General features: G+C 46.9%; 1 long non-coding RNA gene across 6 annotated transcripts in view; it reads left to right on the forward strand.

Moving 5' to 3' along the window:
• LOC106509865 (uncharacterized) overlaps positions 1 to 24,386 on the forward strand; it is a 149,036-nt gene that overhangs the window by 28,130 nt on the left and 96,520 nt on the right. For 2 of the 6 annotated variants that reach the window (XR_014842362.1, XR_014842386.1), the window contains 2 exons: positions 21,610 to 21,772; positions 22,830 to 22,903. This is a non-coding gene — a long non-coding RNA (uncharacterized LOC106509865). Of the gene's footprint in view, positions 1 to 18,479; positions 18,715 to 20,151; positions 20,406 to 21,609; positions 21,773 to 22,829; positions 22,904 to 24,386 lie in introns of those variants that run through there. The other 4 variants (XR_014842359.1, XR_014842356.1, XR_014842371.1 and 1 more) reach the window with 4 other exon arrangements.

The following is a 24,386-nucleotide window of genomic DNA, read 5'->3' on the forward strand; positions in this document are numbered from 1 at the left end:
TGAGCAGCAACACAACCCACAAATCTGTTTTGAAGACAGAGCAAGTGTTCCCCTGGGTTCAGGATGGTGTTATTGCAGGAAGAAATGTTCTTCTTGGGTTCTATGGTCATGGGTGCACTGAGCCAGCATGAAGTGCTAGATCTCAGGGGCCATGGCCTTTAATCGAGTTAGTGTGGGGGGGTGGCGGTAGAAGGCGGTAAACACTAGGTGCAGGTCAGGAGGCTCTGCTGTCTGGATCTCAGGGCAGTGCGGTCTGGAAGTTCAAGAGAAAGCATCCTAAAAAACACCTCTGGTGTCAGAATTCAGCTATTTACATGGTAGAGATTCTGCTTTAACCTGGCAAATTACAAATAACAAATAGTTTTTTCTTATTCTTTTCTTCCTTCCTCCCCCTCCTCCCTTTATTTCCTTCTCTCTCTTCCCCTTTCTTTTTTTTTCTTCTTTCTTTCTTTCTTTCTCATTTAAAAAAGTTTTATTGAAGTATAGTTGACTTACAATGTTGTAATAATTTCTGCTGTATAACAAAGTGATTCAGTTATACATACATATACGTATTCTTTTTCAGATTCTTTTCCCATATAGATTATCACAGAGTGTTGGGTAGAGTTGCCCATGCTACACAGCAGGTCCTCACTGACCATCCATTCCATATACAATAGTGTGCATATGCCAGTCTCAAACCCCCAATTCATTACCCCCTCCCCCACTTACCTGTCCCCTTTGGTACCATAAGTTTGTTTTTGAATTCCATGGGTCTGTTTCTGTTTTGTAGAAAAGTTCATTTGTATCATTTTAAAATTAGATTCCACATATAAGTGATATTGTTAAGACATTTGTCTTTGACTTACTTCACTTAGTATACTGATTTATTGGTCCATCCATGTTGCTGCAAAAGGCATTATTTTGTTCTTTTTTATGGCTGAGTAATATTTCATACTACATCTTTATCTTTCCCTTTGTTGATGGACATTTAGGTTGCTTCCATGTTTTGGCTATTGTAAATTGTGCTGCAGTGAACTTTGGGATGCATGTATCTTTTTGAATTATGGGTTTCTCCAGATATATGCCCAGGAGTGGGATTGCTGGAACATGTGATAGTTCTACATTTAGTTTTTTGAGGAACCTCTGTACTGTTCTCCATGGTGGCTGTACCAATTTACATTTTCACCAACAGTGTAGGAGAGCTCCCGTTTCTCCACACCCTCTCTAGCATTTACTGTTTGTAGACGTTTTGATGATGTCCATGCTGGCTGGTGTCAGGTGATAGCTCATTGTAGTTTAGATTTGCGTTTCTCTAATAATTAGTGATGTTGAACATCTTTGCATGTGCTTTTTGGCCATCTGGATGTCTTTGGATTTCTTCCTCCCTCCCTCCCGCCCTTCCTTCCTTCCTTTCTCTCTCACTGGGATTCATTTCTGGGATTCATCAGTTTGCATTCTGGACTTGGTTATCAGAATTCTGTGGGGGTTTTCCTTAACAGTTTAATTGAGATATAATACACATACTGTACACTTTATCCATTTTATCAATTTTGTTCTTTAGTGTTATGTGATTTTTTAAAAATTGGAGTATAGATCATTTATAATGTTGCATTAGATGTCAATTTTTTTTTGTATATTTGCAGAGTTGCTCAGCCATCGCCACAATCAACTGTAGAACATTTTCATCATGCCAGAAAGAAACTGTGTACCATTAGCAGTTACTCTCTATTCTTCCCTCACCCCTAAATTCCTCGCTCATCCTTCTCCCTCCCCTCCCCAGCCCTAGACAACTACTAATCTACTCTCTGTCTACATAGATGTGCCTCTTCTGAACATTTCATATTGTTGGCATCCTATGATATGTGGCCTTTTGTGACCGGCTTCTTTCACTTAAAGTGTTTTCAAGAGTCATTCTTGTTCTAACATGTATCAGGATTTCATTTCCTTTTGCTGCTGAATAACATTACGTTGTACATATAAACATTTTATTTATCCATTGATCTGTTGATGGACATTTGAATTGTTTCCAGTGAACATCTCCTTTGTTCTCAGTTGTCGTGAATAATGCTACTGTGAACATTCATGTACAAGTTTTTGTGTCGACATGTTTCCATTTCTCTTGTGTATATACCCAGGAGTGAAGTTTGAGTCATGTAGTAACTCTATGTTTAACATTTGGAGAAATTGCCAGGCTGTTTTCCAAAGAGGCTATGCCAGCAAATTATGAAGATTCTGAATTTCTCCACATCCTGTCAATACTCATTAATGTCTATCTTTATTTATTTATTTTGCTTTTTAGGTCCGTACTTGCAGCATATGGAGGTTCCCAGGCTAGGGGTTCAAATCGGAACTACAGCTGCTGGCCTACACCACAGCCACAGCAGTGTCATATCCAAGCCGCGTCTACAACCTACATACACCACAGCTCACAGCAACGCTGGATCCTTAATCAACTGCGCGAGGCCGGGGATTGAACCTGTGTCCTCATGGATGCTAGTCATATTCATTTCCTCTGAGCCATGACAGGAAGTCCTGATCTTTAGCATTTTTAATGAGGTTTTTTTTTAATCTGAAACTTTTTTTGGGCGGAGGAGTGCTGCACCCGCAGCATATGGAGGTTCCCAGGCTAGGGGTCAAATCCGAGCAACATCAGATCCGAGGCGCGTCTGTGACCTACTCCACAGCTCATGGCAATGCCGGATCAGTAACCCACTGAGCAAGGCCAGGGATTGAGCCCACATCCTCATGGTTCCTAGTCTGTTTGTTAACCACTGAGCCACGAAGGGAACTCCATGAAACTTTTTTTCCCGAAATCTTTAGTTCATGGACCTAGCTTTGCTCTTTGAAGCAAGGTAAATTCTCTCTTTATTCTGTGTGTTATATTTTATTTTATTTTTTTTTTTTCTTTTAAGGCTGTACCCATGGCATATGGAAGTTCCCAAGGCAGGGATTGAATCTGAGCTGTAGCTGTGACCTCTGTAGCAGCTGCAGCAACAGCTGCGGCCATGCACCCACTGCCTAGGGCCAGGGATGGAACCTGCACCTCTGCAGCGACCCAATACAGGCCGGATTCTTAACCCACTGCACCACAGCGGGAACACCTTTTTTTTTTTTTTTAAATAATAGGTACTTTTTTTTTTTTTGCCATGCCTGCAGCCAAGATAGTTCCCCATCTACATATTTTAAAAGACAAACTTTGGCAGTCCCCTGAATTATGGCCTTTCCCTTTTCCCTTTTGGGTTAAGGAATGCAGCCTGAGGCTGCAGGGCAGATGCGGCCACACTCTCAGGCTTGACAGGGATCCTCAAGGAAAGCCCTTGGGTCAGAAGGGTATAGACCATGATCTGGACAGAGGGGGCATGTGTCACTTGGAGAAACATTCTGAAATCATCTTGTTTTGTTCTTCGTTGCTATTTTTATTTTGAAATTTCAAATAGCTTTAAGAGGAGATAGGTGATTTTTATGTTTAAGGGGAACAAAGGTTTAAAGGTATCGAAGATAGAGTCTATAAAAACAGGCTGGCTCTCCTGTCTTCTGTATTAAAAAAAAAGATAACTTTGAGCTCATCTCCCTCAACCTGGGACACACTGAAAAGGCAGCTGTGGTCACTGCCCCAGTGTGGACTGTAAGTGCGTGTACCTGTGTGTGTACCTGTGTGTGTTAGCTGCAGGCTGTTGCTCCCCCAGGTCTGCTGTGACCTGGTCTTCCCTCTCGAATTCACCACATCTTTAGTTCCCTCTGTGAACCTCTGAAGGATTCTCTCTCCTGCGTTTGCTCAAACTCTGGAACTCTGTGGGCAAAACGCCCTAAGCTAATCTCTCTTATAGCATATTCCTAATTCCTTATACTTCCTCATCCAAACTGATGATATTTTTCTGAAAGACACTGTGCCCCGTCCTCCTTGTCTTAGAGACCTCATCTTTCTCTCGCTCCCTGCCACCACGTTTGGAGCCGGGGCTGATACCCTGGCCTCCCTTCTCTGCTTCTCAGGCTCTAGTCTCTTTCTGCTCTGCCACTGCCCACGGCTGCCACACTGATTTTCTCAAAGCACAGGATCCCCACCTCCACCCCGACTCCATAGCTTGGATTGGAATTAGAAGCCCTTCAGAATCTGGAGGCCTTCCAGCTGGGGGCACTTCTTTCTGTCTTGGCATGGCTCCAGCCCAGGGACCTAGCAGCTACAGATGGCCTTCATGTGCCAGTGACTGGATCCCAGGAATCGCCGAATTCCTTCCTTTTCCTGGAATGTGCAGAGCATACGTAATGCTTCTCTCAAAGCCCTTGCTTTGGGCTGGTCCCTCTGGTTGGAACACTCTTCCATGTGTTCTCCCCTGGGCTCAGTCCTTTTCATTATTCAGATGTCAGCTCAGATAGCATTTCTTCTGAGCCACCTTCCCTGGTGGACAGGGCTCAGCGACAGAAGGGCTTTCTGTCTGCTTGGTTCACTGCAGAACTCTCAGCACTAAGAACAGTGCTGGCTGATGGTAGGGCCTTGATAAATACTTGCTGAATTATTGGAATGAAGCAGCTTCTACATAAAGTACTGGATGGTGTAAGTTCCACCATTCTTTGTTGGGCAAGAAAAACTGAGGAATGAATGAAGAAAGGAGGAACCAACAGGAGAAGAGGGGAAAAGAATTCCTCACAGGGCAGAGGACAAAGCCAGATAGCTGGAGAGAAAATAAAGTTCAAGGCCTGTCCTTCACTTCTCTGATGTGGAGAATGTATTCTGCTCTAATTGAAGCAAAAACCAGGCTTCACTTGAGAAAAGGACATTTTGGAAGAAACCAGAAAAGGAAACAATTCCTCCCCACACCCCTCCTGCCTCTCCTTCTCATTTTTCATTACCAAAATTAAAAATGGGTAGATAAGTGTCAATTCCCACCACACACTAGGTAATTCTTAAGTTTAAAATATCATCAAAAGTGGGGTCCAGATTCAGAGGACAAAGTTTGTGTGAATTGTCTGAGATTTTTAAAAAGCAGTTCCTTCTGAAATGAGCTTAATTTCCTGAAACTTTTTGGCTACTCTTTAAGGTGTTGTGTTCATAATGGAGCTAATTACCTGTCATGGGTGGAAACTGACAATGTATAAAGAACGTTCCCAACTCAAAACCCCCTTGTGCAACTATGCTAGATCTTTTTTGTCAAACTGGATCTTCTGCTTCCTTTGCCAAGAGAGATCAAATGGATGCATTAGGTCATGACATTAATATGAAATAATTTCCACATTTGTTTTTCTTTCTCCTTTCTTACTCTCTTTGTATTTCATGTAACAAGTCAGATTGTAATTATGAAAGTGAGGAACTAAGGCAGCTCGATAGCAATCTGAGGCTGAGCAGTGCTGCGGATCTTGTTTAGACTTTTCAGTGACAGCCGAAGGGTGTCAGTCACACGGTTGTTTGGGATGTGCCATTGTCCAAGGCTAAAATGATATCACCAGAGCGAACTCCTCTGGGACTTTGCAAATCTGCAGTGCCAGAGTTGCCGGGGAAAGTGAAACCATTAGCTCTTTTCACGCCTCTCATCCTCCGTATAGGTAGTATTCTTTTTCTAGTGGTTTTATGCTGAAGAAGAATTTGGTACACGAACGTGCCAAAGAAATGAATGTAATGTAGTTATGCAGTGCTTTAGACCTCTGTCCACGCTATATTTTCTCATCTCTCTGGATTTGTTGCATCATGTTTCCTGTCTGGCATGTTCTTCTCCCCGGCCCCCTCCCCTCGTCTTTCTGGTAAACGCCTACTCAGCCTTCAAGACCATTTCAAAGGACTCCTCCTACGGACATTTTAAGTTCATATACATTTAGGGTTGTTACAGCTACCTGGTGAATGAACACGTTTATCAAAATGTAGTGACTCACTTTATCCCTAATAATGTTTTTTGTCTTAAACTCACTTGTCTGATTTAATAGCCACATTAGCTCTTAGCCACCGTAGCTTTTTGGTGGTGGTTGTTATCTGACAGCTTCTCTATTTTTTCATACCTCTATTTTCTGTCCTTGTGCATTCTTACAGTTTAACGAGTTGCTTGTAAAAAATGTACATTTGGCTTTATGATATTTTTCAATCTAATATTTTTTTCTGTGTTTAATAACTCAGTTTAATCCATTCACATTTACTGTGATTACCGATGTATTTGGATTTATTTATATAGTCTCATTTTGCGCTTCCTATTAGGACTGCTTTTTCTCTGCTTTCTACTGTTAAATTTTGGGATTCTTCCTTTTTCATACATAAGTTTGGTTGGCTACCCATGTATGACTGAACCAGTAGGTTTCTGTCTTCTCATTTCTTAGAGCTTCTTCTAAGTAGGCAAATGAGACATTTGTCTGCATTATCAAGAAAGAAGACTAGCTAAAAGGAAAAAAATTGATGAAAACCTTTATTTCTTAACAATTTGTACTAGGGACTAAAGCAGTTTAGCAGCCAAGTAGCTGGTTTTGAAACAATGAGTCAACATAGTGTGTAGTGTTGGACAGAGGAAGATAGAAACTGTGAAGCATCTACTTCTGGAATTCCCTCGTGGGGCAGCAGGTTATGGAGGCATTGCTGTCATCAGACTGAACCTGTGGCGCAGGTTTGATCCCTGGCCTGGGAGCTTCCACATGCCTTGCACATGGCCAAAAAAAGTATCTGCTTTCAATGTGAGGAGGGTACCTAAGGGGCAAATCTTTGTAAGCACTGCGTACCTGTGCCACTCTATGCTGTGTGACTGAATGAGAAATCAAGCCTCCCATGGTTTGTCTCTATTCAATCAACTGTAAAACCCTCATTCACTTGGTTTGTCATAATCGAATTGGCTTCTCTTGGCCGGAAATGAATCATAAATAAAATGTAAGGTAGCTGTTAAATTGTGACAAGACTCAGGTACAACTGGTCTCCCAGATGATCCAGAATATACATATATCTATTTTGAATACTCTCATTTAAATAAAAATACATAGATTTTTATTATGCTTATGGCAAGTTTTACTTTGTAGTGTCTTTTTTTGATCCCCAGGCCAGGGATTGAACCCAAGCCACATCAGGCACAATGCTGAATCCTTAACCACTAGGCCGCCAAGGAACTCTTGGATTTTTTTCCTTTTTTCTTTTTTCTTTTTTTTTTTTTTTTGGTCTTTTTGCCATTTCTAGGGCCACTCTCACAGCATATGGAGGTTCTCAGGCTAGGGGTCTAATTGGAGCTGTAGCTGCCGGCCTACACCAGAGCCACAGCAACGCAGGGTCTGAGCCACATCTGCGACTTACACCACAGCTCACGGCAACACCAGATCCTTAATCCACTGAGGGAGGCCAGGGATTGAATCTGCAACCTCATGGTTCCTAGTCGGATTCGTTAACCACTGAGCCACAACAGGAACTCCCTTCCTTTTTTTTAATTGAGAAAAACAAGTATAGCACAGCACTTAATAATCTGGACTTTGAGGTATAATGCACACCGGGCTTTGAATACCACTTCTTCCATGTGTTAGCCATGTGATCTAAGGCAAATTACTTAAGCATGCCAAACCTCAGTTTCCTCATATTCTAAGTGAGGTTAGTGACAAATCTACACATAGAGTTTTTGTGAGAATTTAATAAGTTAAAACAATAAATTATAAGGTCTTGGGCGTAAAGTTGTATTCAAAAAAAGTAATAGCTATGATAATGATTATTATTATTATTTTAAATAAGGAGCTTCTTGGAGACATTCCTTCTTGAACTCCTTGTCCCTCAGCTTGGAGCAGTAGGTGGAGGATAGGAGCTGAAACGAGGCGATCTCTTTGCTGCAAGGATTTAACAGGCTGACTGTGCAGAAATCCCTTTGAACTTTAAGATGCCCCAAGGATGTCAGGAGTATGACTTACACCCTCTTTTGTGCCATTCTGAGCTGACAGATATCAAGGATATTGGTAAACTCTTTATTTCAACAAACGTGACCTCTTTTTGGGGAGTGGGGCGAGGCGCAGCATGCAGCATCTTGATGTGGACCTCAGTCCCCAGACCAGGGATTGAACCCAGGCTGCGTCTGTGAAATCACCAAGTCCTAACCCCTAGAACTCTCCGAATGTGACCTCCTTAACAAGGCTCGCCTGATTTTATGCCCTCAAATCTTGATCTCCTCTCCAAACCCAGTAAGAAAGCTATCAGGCACCACCGAGTTGCCAGTCTTTTCATTGTCTGGCATCCCTACTCAAAGGGCTAAGGGGGATCCCGGAATGCTGATAGTAGGATTGAGAGTGCACTTTCTTTTTTTTTTTTTTTTTTTTTTGTCTTTTTGTCTTTTGTTGTTGTTGTTGTTGTTGCTATTTCTTGGGCCGCTCCCGCGGCATATGGAGGTTCCCAGGCTAGGGATTGAATCGGAGCTGTAGCCCCCGGCCTACGCCAGAGGCACAGCAACGCAGGATCCGAGCCGCGTCTGCAACCTACACCACAGCTCACGGCAACGCCGGGATCGTTAACCCACTGAGCTAGGGCAGGGACCGAACCCGCAACCTCATGGTTCCTAGTCGGATTCGTTAACCACTGTGCCATGACGGGAACTCCAAGAGTGCACTTTCTTCTGCAAACACTTGATGGTTCGTAAATACCATGTACCGCTGAACTCAGTACTATTAACAAAGGGTAAAATAAGGGCTTTGGAACCTACCTGAGAGGCTAACCTCTTTAAATAATAGGTCTCCCTATGGGAAATGTGTTCTCAGTTTCAAAGAATTGATTTACAAATATTGAAGCATAATTCATTCGGGAAATGGGGCTGCACTCCTTCACATCTTTAGTGCAGGAAAAGGAAGAAAAATTCTGCAGACCACCCCAAGTGTAGGAAAATTGAGCCCTGCACCCTTTTCTAAACTGGATGCCAGCCAGGACAACAGATGAGCAGTGTTTTTGCAAAGAGCAACACTGGCTCCTTAGTGACCACCAGTGATGGGACAATAAATTAGGTTTGGTCCCATAAGCCACCCCTGTGCCCTGGTTGCATCTGGAGGCCTCATTATTCCTTGAAGAGTCTTCGTCAGAGGAAAGAAGGCCATCTTCCTTCTCAGGGCTTTCTGGAAGTTTCTGAGTATTGCCTGGAAGGAGGCTTTGTGCCCACACTTCCTCACCTCAATTGGCCTGGCTTTAAGCAGCTCTCCAGACTCTCTGCAGGATCCCTCTCTGTTCTTTTGTCACTCTTGCCTCTGGTATTTGACCACCCTGGGCATGTGTCTCCCATCAGTCAGTCAGTTAACAGGCAGAAGCTGAGAGTCTGCTATTTATTGCTTAGAATTCCTCTAGGCTGTGTGACAGAACAGAAAAGAAAAAAGACACCTTCTCCATCTCTCTCTTTCTGTTTTCTTTCTCTTTTTTTTTTTTTTTTTTTAGGGCCCCACATGTGGCATATGGAGGTTCCCAGGCTAGGGGTAAAATGCTGTAGCTACTAGCCTACACCACAGCCACAGCAATGCTAGATCCTTAACCCACTGAGTGGGGCCAGGGATGGAACCCGTGTCCTCATGAATACTAGTTTGGTTCGTTACCATTGAGCCACGCCTGGAACTCTGACAACTTCTTCCCTTAAGGAATACACAGACTAGTTCAGGAAGTAGTCTATCTGAAATGTTAAAACACAGGATTCAAGTCAGCCAGCCACTGATCTGCATCCCGGGTCAACCATTTCTTAGCAGTGTACTCTGGGTCTCAGTGTTTTCATCCAGAAAATGAGGATGATAAAAGTAGCTATCTCTTGGAATTTCCTTGTGGTGCAGTAGGTTAAGGATCCGGTACTGTCATGGCAGCAGCTTGGGTTGCTGCTGTGGTGCAAGTTGGATCCCTGGCTGAGGAATGTCCACATGCTGCAGGTGCGGCCAATTTAAAAAAAAAAAAAGAAAAGAAAAAGAAAAATTAGCTGTCTCCTAGAGTTGTCATGAATTGTGTTGCAAAATAAAGCACTTAGCAATGCCTGCACGTAGTAAGTACTTAATAAATGCTAGATACTATTATTTTTTTTTTTTTTTTTTTTTACTCATTATTCAGACAGTCCAGGATGGGGTATAGGCTAGTCTGGGCTGTGTGGGAACCTAATGACACTTTCCTCAAAGCCCTTCTCAGTCTTCTCAGACCTGGGGGAGGAAGTAGTGCTTTGTGGTTCAGGGGTGGATGGGGATGAACTGGTGGGAGAAGGGCTTGGGGCGCATTGAAGAGCTGCTGTTGACTTCTTGGTGAAGGCAGTCAGCCTCTCTCGGCTCAGTTCTGCCCTGGGCTGCTTGTTGGGCTTGGAAATCAGACAATTGGAACTTCTTCTTTTGCTTTTGAAGGATTTGCTAGTTAGGTGGGGATTCACATAATGAAGCAGCGTCTTCATTAATAAGAACAAAATAAAGTGTTAAAAACTCAATATAAAAAATGCTTATTGGAGTTCCCATCGTGGCTCAGTGGTTAACGAACCTGACTAGGAACCATGAGGTTGAGGGTTTGATCCCTGGCCTCGCTCAGTGGGTTAAGGATCTGGTGTTGCCGTGAGCTGTGGTGTAGCTCGAAGACATGGCTCCTATCCTGCGTTGCAGTGGCTGTAGGCTGGCAGCTGTTGGCTCCGATTAGACCCCTAGCCTGGGAACCTCCATATGCCGTGGGCGCAGCCCTAGAAAAGACAAAAAAGAAAAAAAAATGCTTATTAGTAAGACTAAATTCTGGACTCTGGGTAAATGTTCTGAGTGTGTTAATACCACCCATTGCTCTGCGGCATCACAGCAGAGAGGCTCTTTTCTTAGCCCTGGCCTCTCTGTCCGCTGTGTTGGTTTCTCTTCTCGAATAAACTCCGGTCTGGACCTGTCGGTGAAACACAATTCTGAGTCCTACCCACAGCCCTTGGTGATTTTGGATGAAAGGCCAGGGCGATTTCCTAGGGGAGCCCCATGTTTGTTTTCATGTTTTAAAGCAGGAACTGCTGAAGGGATGAATGGTGAAAGCTCTCCCTTTAAAAGAGCAAGGTTGACTTTAGGTGACTCTGGCCAGGCTTTTGCCGAGGCTGATGTTTACTTTGCAGGCTAATGACAGGGCTGGCTTTCTGGGAGTGTCCCCATGAAAGAGATTCAGAGGCCTACACAGACCTCCTCCCTAGCAAGGCTGCTCCAGCCAGCATCTCAGGGCAGTTCCATTGGGCTTGGGATTTGGGCGTTAGGCACAGCTCTTGCCAGAAGATTTCTGATCAGATGTCTGTGTGGTTCTGCCCTCTGGATAAACGTGTGTTTAGCAGCAACCACATCTCATTCTCTTACTTGATTATGCAACTGTGAGAAGGAAAGCAAAAACAAAACAGAACAAAAAACATATGTTGTGATTCTGTGTTACTTAAACATATCCTTATGGAATTTGAAGGCACCCTGGAAATCATCTGCAGATGTGAAAAACTCAAGCCCAGAGAAGGCAAGTGCTTTGTCCCAGTTCACACAGCAAATGAGGGGCAGAGCTCTTCTGAAACTAGGTTTTCGGCTCTGGTCCTGTTCTCTTTTCATTATTCCACTTCTGTTGACAACCATGGCCTGTTTTTTCTCCCTTTTCTTCAACTCTTGTTTTCCCTAACACCCCCCCCCTCCCCACCCTCGCAAAGAGCCAAATTGATCCAGGAAATCCCAGTTCACTTCCAAAGGCAGTTTGTTGTCTGTTGGCCATGTCGTGTGACTTGCTGGTTCAATTAAGTTGTCCAGCATTTCAAAAGAGGGTGCACAAATTACCACTGACTCTAAATAAATCAATTTAGGTAGTCAGGGTTTATAAATATAAAAATCTTGCTTTCCATTTCATCTTATCTCTCCCCTGGCTTTCTTCCCTCCACCCACACCCATTAAGATTTTTTTTTTTTTTTTAAAGGCTTCACTTGAGATACAAATTCTGGTGAAACCCTTAACATTTTTCTTCCTTCCTTATTTTTATATGATCATTATTATTATAATGACCAGTGTTACACAAATGTATATTTTGCAGGGTTTTTTAGTATATTAATTTTGCCCTATAGTTCTCAAGTTTTCTAATGAGAAGGGGGAGGAAGGCACGAAAAGAACCAGGTAGAGAGGCTGCCGAAAGTGTGGGCAGAGTGTTTGTGACTGTCTGGGCAGGGGAATATTTTTGCGGCACAGTGGGTGTTTTGAACTGTCTGGGAACTAATAAGCAAGCTCTACACATACACACACCTGAGGGAAGCCCTGCAGACTTTGGACAACACAGAAGCCTTTCAAAAGTCTGAACTTCATCCAAGTCAAATGATGGCCTCCTGTCCTGGTATAAATGGGAGGCAGAGTGGATCAGAGGAAATGACTGGATCAGGACCCCCAGGAGACCCAAGGCCCAGGGCTGGCTCTACCACTAGTGGTAGCTTTCTTGTCTATGAAAAGGGTTACTATTAGTTCCTACCTCATAGAGTCACGTTGATGATAGAAATAAAATGATGTATGGAAAATGCTGAGCCCAATGCCTGGCATGTAATAAGCTCTTGTTATTTGTATGAGATGCCAGTAGGCTTCTGGAGAGCTGATAGTCAACTAGACAAGGCCCCCACTCAGGCAGGGAGGCACCAGGGCTGTGGCCACAGGCTTTGAAGACAGACAACTGGGTTTAGATCCCAGCTCCAGCATTTTCTAACTGGGTGATCCTGGACAAGTTACCTAACTTCTTTTGCCCTTAGTACCCATCATCTGGGATTATTGCATGGCTTAGTGATGTAGCCCATGTGAAGCCCCAGCTCACTGCCTCACATGTAGTAGACGCTCAGTAGGTGGTGGTCATCGGTCCAGGTTCTAGAGAAAGGGGCTGTAAGAAACCAGAGGAGTGGGGCAGCTAAGACACCTGTTAAACTGGGGGCCATTGCAAGAACCTAGGAAACCAAAGTTAAACTCTCTGGGGCCCACATTAGTTTGCTCTGGTTGTCATAAGAGATTACCATAAATTTGGTAGCTTACAGCAACAGAAATGTATTATCTCCCAGTTCTGGAGGCCAGAAGTCCAAAGTCAGTACTGCTGAGCTGAAACCAAGATGTCAGAAGGGCTACACTCCCTCCAGAGGCTCTAAGGGAGAATCTGTTTCTTGCCTCTTCCAGCTTCTGGTGGATCTTACCATCCCTTGGGTCATGGCGGCATTACTCTAAGCTTTGCCTCTGGCTTCATGTGGCCTTCTCCTATGGGTGTGTGTGTGTGTGTGTGTGTGTGTGTGTGTGTGTGTGTGTGTGTGTCTGAGAGAGAGAAAGAGAGAGCAATCTCCCTCAGCTCCTCTTGTAGGGACCCTGGCAGTACCATCAGGGTCCACTTGGATAATCCAGGATAATCTGTCCATCTCAAGAGCCTTAATTCAATCCCATCAGCCACGACCTTCTTTCCTTACAAGTTGACACTTGTAGGTTCCCGGGATTAGGACCTGATGTCTTTGGGGAGCCACGATTCTGCCTCCACAGGGTTTAAGGCACCAGCAGCTGGAACAAGACTCCAGCCTGCCTTCCCCTGGAGTGATGTGGCAGGGCCAGGAGGGGAGGAGCGCTGTCACCAGGGCAGAGGAGGGACAAGGCAGGGCAGAGCAGGGATGTGGGGGAGGCTGGTGCAGACCACATGGCAGCAGGCAGGGTGACCTCAGTGAAGCCGTGGGGCAGAGTGGAGCTTGGCACCCGCGTCTGGGCAGGGGCATGTTAACGGCCTCCAGGAAAAGGCATGAGTCACTGGGACACCTGGCCAGGGAAGGAAGAGACCAAGGCCTGGCTGATTGCACTGCCGGGCTTCAGCACCTTGGCGGATGGTGCTGGGAGCCTCAGACCCGAGAGCATGTTTCTGACCTCCCTGCGCTGGGCCTGGCTGGGCCACAGTGAACAGGACCCAGTCCCTGTCCTTCGCGAGTCCACATCCTAGCGGAGGAGGCAGGGCTAGCTCCATCTTCACAGGGCTGTCTTCCTCTTGTGTCTCTTGTAAGGATGCTTGTCCTTGGATTAAGGGCCCACCTGGTAATCCTGATGATCTCATCCCTAAATCCTTAACTTGTTTACTTTTGCAGGGACTCTTTAACCAAATAAAAGTCACACCCACAGGTTCCAAGATTTGAGCATGTCTTTTGCAGGATACCTTCCAACCCATTCCAGCTGTCTTGTCAAAATCTACCTGTCCTGTGCTTCATTCCTTCAGGTCCCAATGAGATGTTAAATATTTTGAGCAAAAGTGTCAATGATTTAATGTGCTACCCCTCTGTCTTACCAGAGGACTCCTGAAGACTTAATGTCTTTCTCAAGAGACAGAGGTTCTCTAGGAATTTCAGGCTCTCTGAAAAAAGATGGCTTTGGGGAATGGCTCTTCTGTCAGCAGCCCTCCTATCAGATCCCAGTTCGCTGTGGGTCTGCCCTATGACCCAACCACTGGCCATCACGGGCGAGTTGGAAATGCTGATTTCATCATTCCAGCTCCTGACTTTCTAAATGTTTGCTTCTTTTTATTCCGTCCCTTTCAAACCAGTAGAATAGTGACCCCGCACTGTGCTAAGTAATTTACAAGCATCTTGTTTAATCCTTGGAACATTTCTAGGAGATGGGAACTATCAGTATTGTACTTTGCAGAAGACTCTGAGGCTTAGAGGTTGATGGCAGAAGCAGGACTTGAACCCAGGCTCTCTCTTTTAAGGACTCCCCTGAGGAAGTTTCTGCAGATCTTTGAATAGCCTTGTTCTCGGAACTGAGCTGTCAGAGGCAGGGCGGGAACCATCAAGGGAGCCGTGGGGGAGGGCACTGGCTCTGCCTCCAGGAAGTCGGGATGAAGGAAGGAGTGTGGTCGCTGACCCTTGGGTCCAGATTGTGTTATTTACTGGGCACAGTGACTGAGAGGCCCCCTGCTTTTTAAAGGTGTGGAGTCTCAAACTGGCAAAATTGAGAGGCACAAAGTTACAAAAGGACCAAAAAGAGTCCTTTTGTATATTTCCTGTGAGCACAGGGGGAGGGAAGAATGAGGAAGAAAATACAATTGGGAAAAAAAAACAAGTCTAATTTCTGGTAAGGTGGGTGCTTTTAACACCCATAAAGGCATGAAGTTACACGGCTGTCCCACCCCCTGCAGGAAAAGCCTTTGCCCCAGTGTCAGACTAAGCTGCCTCACCTCTCAGGAAGGAGGGAGGCTAACATTTATTTGAGCATGTAGATTTTTAGACAATTTCCCTTGCATTATTTTACTTAATTCTGAAAATAATCCTCCAAGGATTTTTTTTACCGATAGGGCACTTAGTGGTTTGGCTCAGAGGGCCTTAGTGGTTTGGCCAAGGTCACTCAGCTGGATAAGGCAAAGCCATGGCTTGAGCTCATGTTTCAGAGTTCTGATTTTTTTTTTTTTTCAGGGCCAAACCTGTGGCACATGGAAGTTCCCAGGCTAGGTGTCGAATCAGAGCTATAGCTGCGGGTCTACACCGCAGCCACAATAACGTGGGATCCAAGCTGCATCTGCGACCTACACCACAGCTCACAGCAACACCAGAAACTGAACCTACTGAGTGAGGCCAGGGATCGAACCTGCATCCTCGTGGTTACTGCTTGGGTTTATTACCATTGAGGGACAAGGGGAACTCCCTAGGAGTTCTGTTTTATTTGCAGCTCCATGTTGAAGATAAATCCTGGCTATGCCCAGTTGCCTGTTTAGGTGTGAAGAAGGAGCCACCTATCTCACAGGAAGGTGGAATGGGGAAACCTGCAAAGTCATCACAGCTGTCCCCAAGCCCATGTGTCTCCTTATCTCTCAAGGAGACTTTGTCTATCTTGGCCTAGAAATCTTGAACTTTGACTCCCTCAAATGTCTCTTTGAAAGTTTCTAGATCCACCCTCTCTCTGTCTCCAGGTAGAATAACTGTTCTTAGGCCCATATAGATATGTGCGTTACTAACAGTGCCCTTCGACTATGCCTGTCCCTCCTGCTAGGATGTGGACTCGCGAAGGACAGGGACTGGGTCCTGTTCACTGTGGCCCAGCCAGGCCCAGCGCAGGGAGGTCAGAAACATGCTCTCGGGTCTGAGGCTCCCAGCACCATCCGCCAAGGTGCTGAAGCCCGGCAGTGCAATCAGCCAGGCCTTGGTCTCTTCCTTCCCTGGCCAGGTGTCCCAGTGACTCATGCCTTTTCCTGGAGGCCGTTAACATGCCCCTGCCCAGACGCGGGTGCCAAGCTCCACTCTGCCCCACGGCTTCACTGAGGTCACCCTGCCTGCTGCCATGTGGTCTGCACCAGCCTCCCCCACATCCCTGCTCTGCCCTGCCTTGTCCCTCCTCTGCCCTGGTGACAGCGCTCCTCCCCTCCTGGCCCTGCCACATCACTCCAGGGGAAGGCAGGCTGGAGTCTTGTTCCAGCTGCTGGTGCCTTAAACCCTGTGGAGGCAGAATCGTGGCTCCCCAAAGACATCAGGTCCTAATCCCGGGAACCTACAAGTGTCAACTTGTAAGGAAAGAAGATCGTGGCTGATGGGATTGAATTAAGGCTCTTGAGATGGACAGATTATCCTGGATTATCCAAGTGGACCCTGATGGTACTGCCAGGGTCCCTACAAGAGGAGCTGAGGGAGATTGCTCTCTCTTTCTCTCTCTCAGACACACACACACACACACCCCCACAGGAGAAGGCCACATGAAGCCAGAGGCAAAGCTTAGAGTAATGCCGCCATGACCCAAGGGATGGTAAGATCCACCAGAAGCTGGAAGAGGCAAGAAACAGATTCTCCCTTAGGCCTCTGGAGGGAGTGTAGCCCTTCTGACATCTTGGTTTCAGCCCAGCAGTACTGACTTTGGACTTCTGGCCTCCAGAACTGGGAGATAATACATTCCTGCTGTTGTAAGCCACCACGTGAAACCAAGGCAGGATGTAGGAAGGACACAGGGAATGTCCGAGGTGTGTCCTGCTGACAATCTTGGGTACCAGTGCTCTGAGGTAGGGGGAGGTGCTGGCTGAGAAGGGCCGGCTTTCAGGTGCTGGGCCCCCAGTCTGGCCGGCTCGCTTTCCCTTACCTGCTCCCTCACTGGCCTCTGCTGATGTTGAGAGTGGCCAGGACAGGATTACCTATGCAGGTCTTACTGGGGGCTTGCTCCCAGCTCTGAGCACAGGGCAGTGAGGGGGCAGGTGGGACCCCTGCCCTCACAGCTTTCCTGGTCCCAGTCCGGTCGAAGGGCACTGGCCCTCAGCCTGTGTCCTGGACCCTATTCTTGCCGTCACTCATGCTTGCATTTGGCGGTGGGACTGCAGAATTCTGACTTTAACCTGTGCGCCCACTTGTCTTCAGCCCTGGCTATTTCCTGGTCCCTGCTTCTCTTTTTTCTGCTCCTTTCCCTTTCCAGGGTTGGCACTCGGCTCCTACTACATGCCTGGCCCGGCCTGGCACTTTGGGACCAGCCGGTGCCGACTTGCTCCATTTATCCAGCCCGCCATTGTTCTGTTTTCTGACCTGGTCGCTTAACATCCTGCTTCGCCTCCTGGGTTTCATTTCACATTCATCCTTTGGAGTTCACCACTGCTCTTGGTCTCCTGGCTCTGATCCCAGATAGAAAAGATGTTAGTAATTTGCGGTTATCGACCTGCCCCATGCACCTGGATCTAGGACAGTGAGGGCACCCAGAGCCAGTTAAAGAACTCCAGAAGGAACTGGACAAGCTTTCTGTTATTGTGAGCTTGAGATGAATACATGCCACACCAACCAGCAGTGTAATTGTCACAGGGCTTCCAAAGGAGGGGACCCTTGGCTGGCTTCTTTCTTAAACATTGCAGTTTGGGCCAGGTCAATAATTCTACTTTGCAGACTGTAAATAATCTCTTTGTTCAAAGCAATCTGTTTGTTTTGGAGTGTCTAACCCGATAGTCAGCATACACAGCTTTCCACAACTTTCCATTCCGTTCATCTGTTACTCTTTCTTCTCTTTCCTAGCAAAGAGTAGAAAAGGTGAAAGTCTTTAAACCAAAGGAATGTGTGTCTGAGGTTTTTAATAATCAAATGGATGTCCTTTTAGAACACAGGTGATGGTTAAACCTTGAATGTATCTTTCTGTCTTTTTCTCTACACTGTTGTGTAGCAACTGGGAACGTGGTGGGGAAGGAGAGAAGGGAACTGACCTTGACTGAGGGCTTCTAAGTACTGGGCCCAGGGGTGGTTGCTTTGCAGATATTGTCTCATTTAAGGCTCACAACAATCCCCAGAGTTAGGTACTATTGTTTCATTGTATAGATGAGGAAATTGAGACAAAAACTTGAAAGACTTGCCCAAGGTCACGAAGTTGGGATTTGGAGCTAGAACTTGAACCTGTATGCTAAGGTTGGTATTGGACAAATGGAATAATAATGATGAAATGCTTTTTAGAAATCAGCTAAGAATGGAACTGAAACTAGCCCCAAACCCTTGAGACATGTTATCTTTTTGCTAGAACCAGGGCTGACATGGGCTTGAATTTCTTTCTTAATGGAGACATAAGTATAAAAGGAATTGCAGTTGTAGCTGGAGGTTGCCGCCTGCAAGTCTGCTTTTTTAGATTGTGTCTGCATTAATTAACATTCCCAGAGCTCTTCAAGATACAAAGATAAGAGCCGTCACAGGCATGACATATTGCTCCCGAGGCAAGGAAACATTCCAGAGACACTGAAAGGGCCTGGCTGGTGTGTAGGTGAGTTCCAGTGGCCTGCACGGGATAGGGAAGGCCCTGTACTTGGGAGATGCACCAAAGTGAAATTCTACAGGGAGATTTCAGTGCTTGGGCAGGAGGGTCTCATTTTCATTAAAATATAAATGCACTTTGGAGGTATTAGTCATCATCTGGTACTTACACCTGAGCAGAAAGGAATTTCAAATTCGGTCCAGAGATCAGTTTTGGCTAAAGGAAGAGAAAACCTAAGGACCTCAGGTGCCAGGGAATTGGACGGGGGTGGAGTGGGGCATATAAAAGTGGAGAAGTCACAGACCAGCCCAACCCAATTGCACATTTTGCTTGGGATTGGTCCTTGGGATGAAACAGTATTTTATTTTTAATTAATTAATTAATTAAATTTTTTTTTTTTTGTCTTTTCTAGGGCCACACCCACGGCATGTGGAGGTTCCCAGGCCAGAAGTCTAATGGGAGCTGTTACTGCCAGCCTACACCAGAGCCACAGCAACGCAGGATCCGAGCTGCATCTGCTACCCGCACCACAGCTGACAGCAACGCCAGATCCTCAACCCGTTGAGCAAGGCCAGGGATCGAACCCACAACCTCATGGTCTCTAGTCAGATTTATTAACCACTGAGCCACGATGGGAACTCTCTGTTTTTGCTTTTAAGGGCCACACTTGCAGCACATGGAAGTTCTCAGGCGAGGGGTTGAATTGAGGCTGCAGCTGCCGGCCAACACCACAGCCACAGCCACACCAGATCCAAGCCACATCTTCGACCTACACCACAGCTTGAGGCAATGCTGGATCCTTAACCCACTGAGCAAGGCCAGGGATCGAACTCTCATCCTCATGGATACTAGTTGGGTTTGTACTGAGCCACAACAGGAACTCCTATTTTTATTTTTTGGCTGCTCAAATTCCTGGGCCAGGGTCAAACCTGCACTACAGCTGTCACCCGAACCACAGCAGTATGATGCTGGATCTTTAACCTGCTGAGCCACCAGGGAACTCCCTGAAACAGTGGTTTTGTTGTTATTGTTGTTTGCTTTTTAGGGCTGCATCTGTGATATATGGAGGTTCCCAGGCTAGGGGCTGAATCAGAGCTACAGCTGCTGGCCTATACCACAGCCACAGCAACGCAGGAGCCGAACTGTGTCTGCAACCTACACCACAGCTCACAGCAACGCTGGATCCCTGACCCACTGAACAAGGCCAGGAACCAAACTGCATCCTCATGGATACTAGTTGGATTCCCGTGGTGCCATGACAGGAACTCCTGAAACTATTTTAATTCTCCACCTAAAGGTCCAGGTGCCGGCAATAACAGCAAAAAGGGATCGGAGCCTTGGAAGTAGATGGAAACTTCAGGGGAAGAAAATAGAAGCACAAAGAGTAAGCAAAGGGCAGAGAAGTATTTCAGAAATTGAGGTCAAAATGCTTCTCAGGGCAGGGGGTGAAGAAGGGAGCCAGAAAACAGCAGTGAGAGCTCCACTTGTGGTGAGATGATGTAGAACCATCTCATGCTTTTTGATTGTCATGAGACAAGACACAGAAAATGCTCCGTATTGTCATTTGCTCTGTGACAGCCTTACCCTCCTCACAGCACCCCTGCAAGGTGCTCCCGTTATCCATTGTGCACGTGGAAGCTGAGGTTCCGAAAGTAGAAGTGCCGTTCAGGTCACACGGTTAGCAGGGAGGACCTGGAATCCAGGTATTGACGCCATGGCTGTGCTCCTTCCACGCGCCCTCGGCTGCTTCCCGCATTCGTCATTATCAAGGAACTGAAGACCCTGAGCTGTAGAGCCAGCAGATCTGATCTTGGATCTTGGCTGCGTCCCAGGTTTGTTGCGTGAGCTTAGGGAGGATTTGACCTTCTCAGCCTTCTTTCCCCCTAATTACAAAAAGGGGGTGAGCTTCCCGCCTCTGCCAAGTTTTAAAAGCCATTTACTTCACACTTAAGATGCAGATGATGACAATAATGATGCAGACCTTAACAGTTCACATTTATTGAGTAATCACTTTGTGCCCACACTGTTCTAAGCCCCTCCCGTGTATTAACATATTTAATCCTTGTGGCAGTGCCCAGTGAGGTTAAGTAAATTGCCCAAGCCCCCTAGGTAGTAAGTGGGAAAGTTATGTTTGGTAAGAGAGGCACAAATAACCCCCTGGGGCCTGAGTGGTGGAGTTTTGCAAAGGTTGGGGAAGAGCTAGCCTCAGGCCACCACTCGGCCCTGCACAGACTTTGCTCAACAGGTGGGAGTGCAACAGGTAATGTTGACAGTGACCAGTTTCTTCTTCTAGGTCCCCCCTGCCCTGGTCATCATCTCCAGAGGCTTCTGTATCTTCAGCCTTGATTTCCTCTTCGCTGTTTTTCCTCTTTGCTGCAGCCCTTATGATTCAGTTCACCTCTCTGGCGAGGCTTTCCTCAGTCCAGTCTTGATTCCAACATCTTCACCAATCCCCACCCACGCCAGTCAACAGACTCCCAGCCACCTGTCTTTGATTCCTCTGGTTTCCCTCTCTCCAAGCACCCCATCCCTTCCCTGAGCCCCCTTCTTGGGCAGCAGCTTGTAGTGGCTCCAGCTCCCTGAAGAGTTACCTCCAGGAGCACTTGGTCCAGTGGGGTGTGGGAGAGGCTGTAGGACAGCTGCGTGTCAGGAAGGAGGGAGGTGGGCTGTGATGGACCTTGGAGAGCACTTTGTCTCCGAGCAACTATTATAAACAGAGAGCTGATGAGTTCTGGGCCTGCATACGAAGAAAACAGTGCAAAGAACGGGCATCTGGAGCTCCTGGCCACACACAGTGTGACCAGACCTGATGAAGCGTCCCTACGTCACCTCAGGCCACGTGGCTTCAAGTTTGAATTTCAGGCGCAAACCGTCAATTCAAGATGTTGGAAAGTAAAGTGAGCCCCCACTCTTGCTGCCGTGCAATTCTCTCCACCCCCACCCACCCCCGCCCGTTCTCTGACATTTGTTTAATAAGCTACAGGTGATAGTAGTTAAGTCACTGGATGATGAAATTGATTTTTTTTTTTTTTTAAGTCACTTTGGTTACACAGGGAAAACCTGGAAGAGGGGAGATACAGAAGAACCCATACCCGCATGGCCTGAAGACAGGCTAAAAGACTGATGGGAGCTTGCGACCCTACAGAGTTGGAACCGCTCTGCGCTCACAGGCCTGGGAGCTTAGTGCCCAGTGGCCAGGGTGAGCAGATGCGGCGATGCTCACCCAGCTTGTGCCGAGGCAGCCCCTGCGGATGAGGCTTGGTGCTTTGGGCTAGGAGGAGGGAGCAACCTGACTGATTACACCCACCTCCCCCAAAGCTCCTTTTAGAGCGGGCTGTTCCACTTTCCCTGTAGCTTAGCAACCCGAGCCTGACAACTGATTTACTGGTAAAAAAGCTCGACTTTCTCCAAACAGGTTTTTTTTTCCTTTCCTTTTGTTTTCTTCTCTTTTTTGTCCTTCTTTTCAAATAAGCAAAACTTGCCAGTGACAACGTGCTTGCGGATTCCTCTTAGAGACGCCGGTTTCACCTTGTCTAGTATGCATGGACCCCTGCCCAGACACCAGCTTTCTCCCTGGTCTTCCAGCCTCAGTCTCATCGCAGTTCCTCCATGCTGCAGCCAGATTGATCAGTTCAGTCTGATAAGCTTCCTCTCTTGCTTAAATCTTTTACTAGCTCCCAGAATATTCCCACATGGCCCTCCACCAACAAGCCCTGCCTATTAGATGTCACCTGTCCTTTGTCACAGTTTGTGTGACACTGCCCCACTGGATTAGAATTCTTTCTTGCCTCCAGATCTTTGAAGATAGCATTTCCTTTGCCTAGAAGGCCCTACTTCTGCTTACTCAGCTGTGAAATGTTTTTCAAGATTCGGCGTAAACACTGGCTCCTCGGCGAGCCTTTTCTGAGCATTCCCCAGGCAGAACGGACCACCCCTGCCCTGACAGGTGGCCAGTGCCCAGCTCAGTGCCTGGCACATATGGACTCACACATAATGAAACGGGCAAATGAGATATAGCAGAAGGAAGGAAGGAGAATAGAAGGAAGGAAGGTGGGAGAGAGGAGAGGAGGGAAGGGATGGAGGGAAGGGTGGGGAGAAGGAAGGAATGGGAGGGAGAGAGGGAGGGAGGGAGGGAGGGAGGTAGGTGTGATGGAAATAGCAAGTGTGAACACCCAGTAGGTAACATCTAAAGGGAAGTGGAACCCAGAGTGACATCTGGCCACCAGGATGAAAGGGGCTTTCACTTTGATTCCTAGGACCCCCCCTAGGATTCCTTTGTGGATCAAAGGCAAAGAAAGAAGGGCTTCTGAAGGCCTGGCACAGCTACAAGGTAAGAAAAAATGCAAAGCCAAACCAGCCGAGCTCACTTGCCCTCACATCTCTTGCTCTGCTCTGAATCGCACTAGAGGCTTCGTGCCAGAGGCTTCTGTCCGGGTTCGACCAATGGGAGGCGGTGGTGGGAGCCAGCATTTTCCTTTCCTTCTTAGCCTGTAGTGGCATTTCTGGCAGTGACGCCTTTTGGATCTCTAGTACCTGCCAGATGGGCCTGCCACTATTCCCCTGGACCAGGGAATACTGCCTCTCCCTCCGCATCCCTCTAGCCTTGGCGGTGAGAGTTGCTTTCAGCTGCTCAGGGCTGCCTCATCCCCTGGCAGATTTACCAGCTCACTCATGTGACCAGTTCCCTGCATTAAATTCCCTTGTTGTGAATCTTCAGAGTGGTTTTTGGTCTTTTTGGTTGGACCCTAACATACCAGTTGAGTGTAGTGACCCCACTTTGGGGGTGGGGTTGTTGCCGACACTCAGCCTCTGGACACCAAAGCTGAACTGACTCTTGGAGACAGTTTTGGGTGAAGGAGAAAAGAAGAGTTTTATTGCTTTGCCAGGCAAAGTGTGACACAGCAGGTTAATGCCTCCAAAGACTGTCTGATCCTGCCACCTCCCCGCTTCCCACCGTAGGAAGATTGGGTGGAGTTTTAGAGCAACGGTTCAAGCTGTGGGATTGCTGATAAGGATCAGGGTGTGTGCAGGGCCCGTATTTAATCTGGCCTCAGGGATCTCCTGATGAGCTTCTGTGGTTCTCCGGGTTATCAAACTGACCTTCTCTCTGGAATGAAGAATGCTTCAAGTATTAATGTCTTTGATAGGCTGAGGGTTTTTAGTTCACATATTATGCACATCCATGTCCAGGAGCCCCAAAGGGTCCTGGTGGGTTTCAGAGTCACTGATGCTTACCTTGGAGGTGGTGGTGTATTTGTCTTTTTTCTGGTTTGTGAGAGTGTCAGGATGTGTGGTGTCTGTTTAAACTGGATGGGTGGGGGGTGGGTGCATTTGTGTGGCCTCCAGACCACATTGCCGCTCACTCTGAGCTCCGAGGGCTCTGCACATTCTGCATCAGCAACGTGTCCTCTGGGCTTCTGCAACACCGCACGGCCCCTGCTGCAGCCCCGGCCCCTGGGAAGAAGATGAAGGTCAGACCTCTGCCCCTGAGTTCCTGCTGGAAAAGTAGCATAAAACTTACTCAAGTATATAAAGAGGATAAAAAGGAGTTCCCTAGTGGTTCAGCGGGTTAAGGATCTGGCCCTGTCACTGCTGTGGCTTTGGGTACTGCTGTGGCTCCGGTTTGATCCCTGGCCTGAGAACTTCCACATCCTGTGGGTGCAGCCAGAAAAAGAGAGAAAGATTTCAGGGAAGCAAGGAGCTGGTGACAGGAAAGAGAGGCCAGGAAGAAGGGAGGAAAGGAAAGGGGGACGATGGGGAAGAGAGAGAACAGAACGGGTGTCTCCTTGTTTAGCGCAGTGTCTGCGCGTGGT

Source organism: Sus scrofa, chromosome 3 (genome assembly GCF_054392235.1).
Source record: "Sus scrofa isolate SSC_HxYL_T2T_F1_AM1 chromosome 3, Sscrofa_HxYL_maternal_Yorkshire_Landrace_v2.0, whole genome shotgun sequence".
Lineage (NCBI taxonomy): Eukaryota > Metazoa > Chordata > Mammalia > Artiodactyla > Suidae > Sus > Sus scrofa.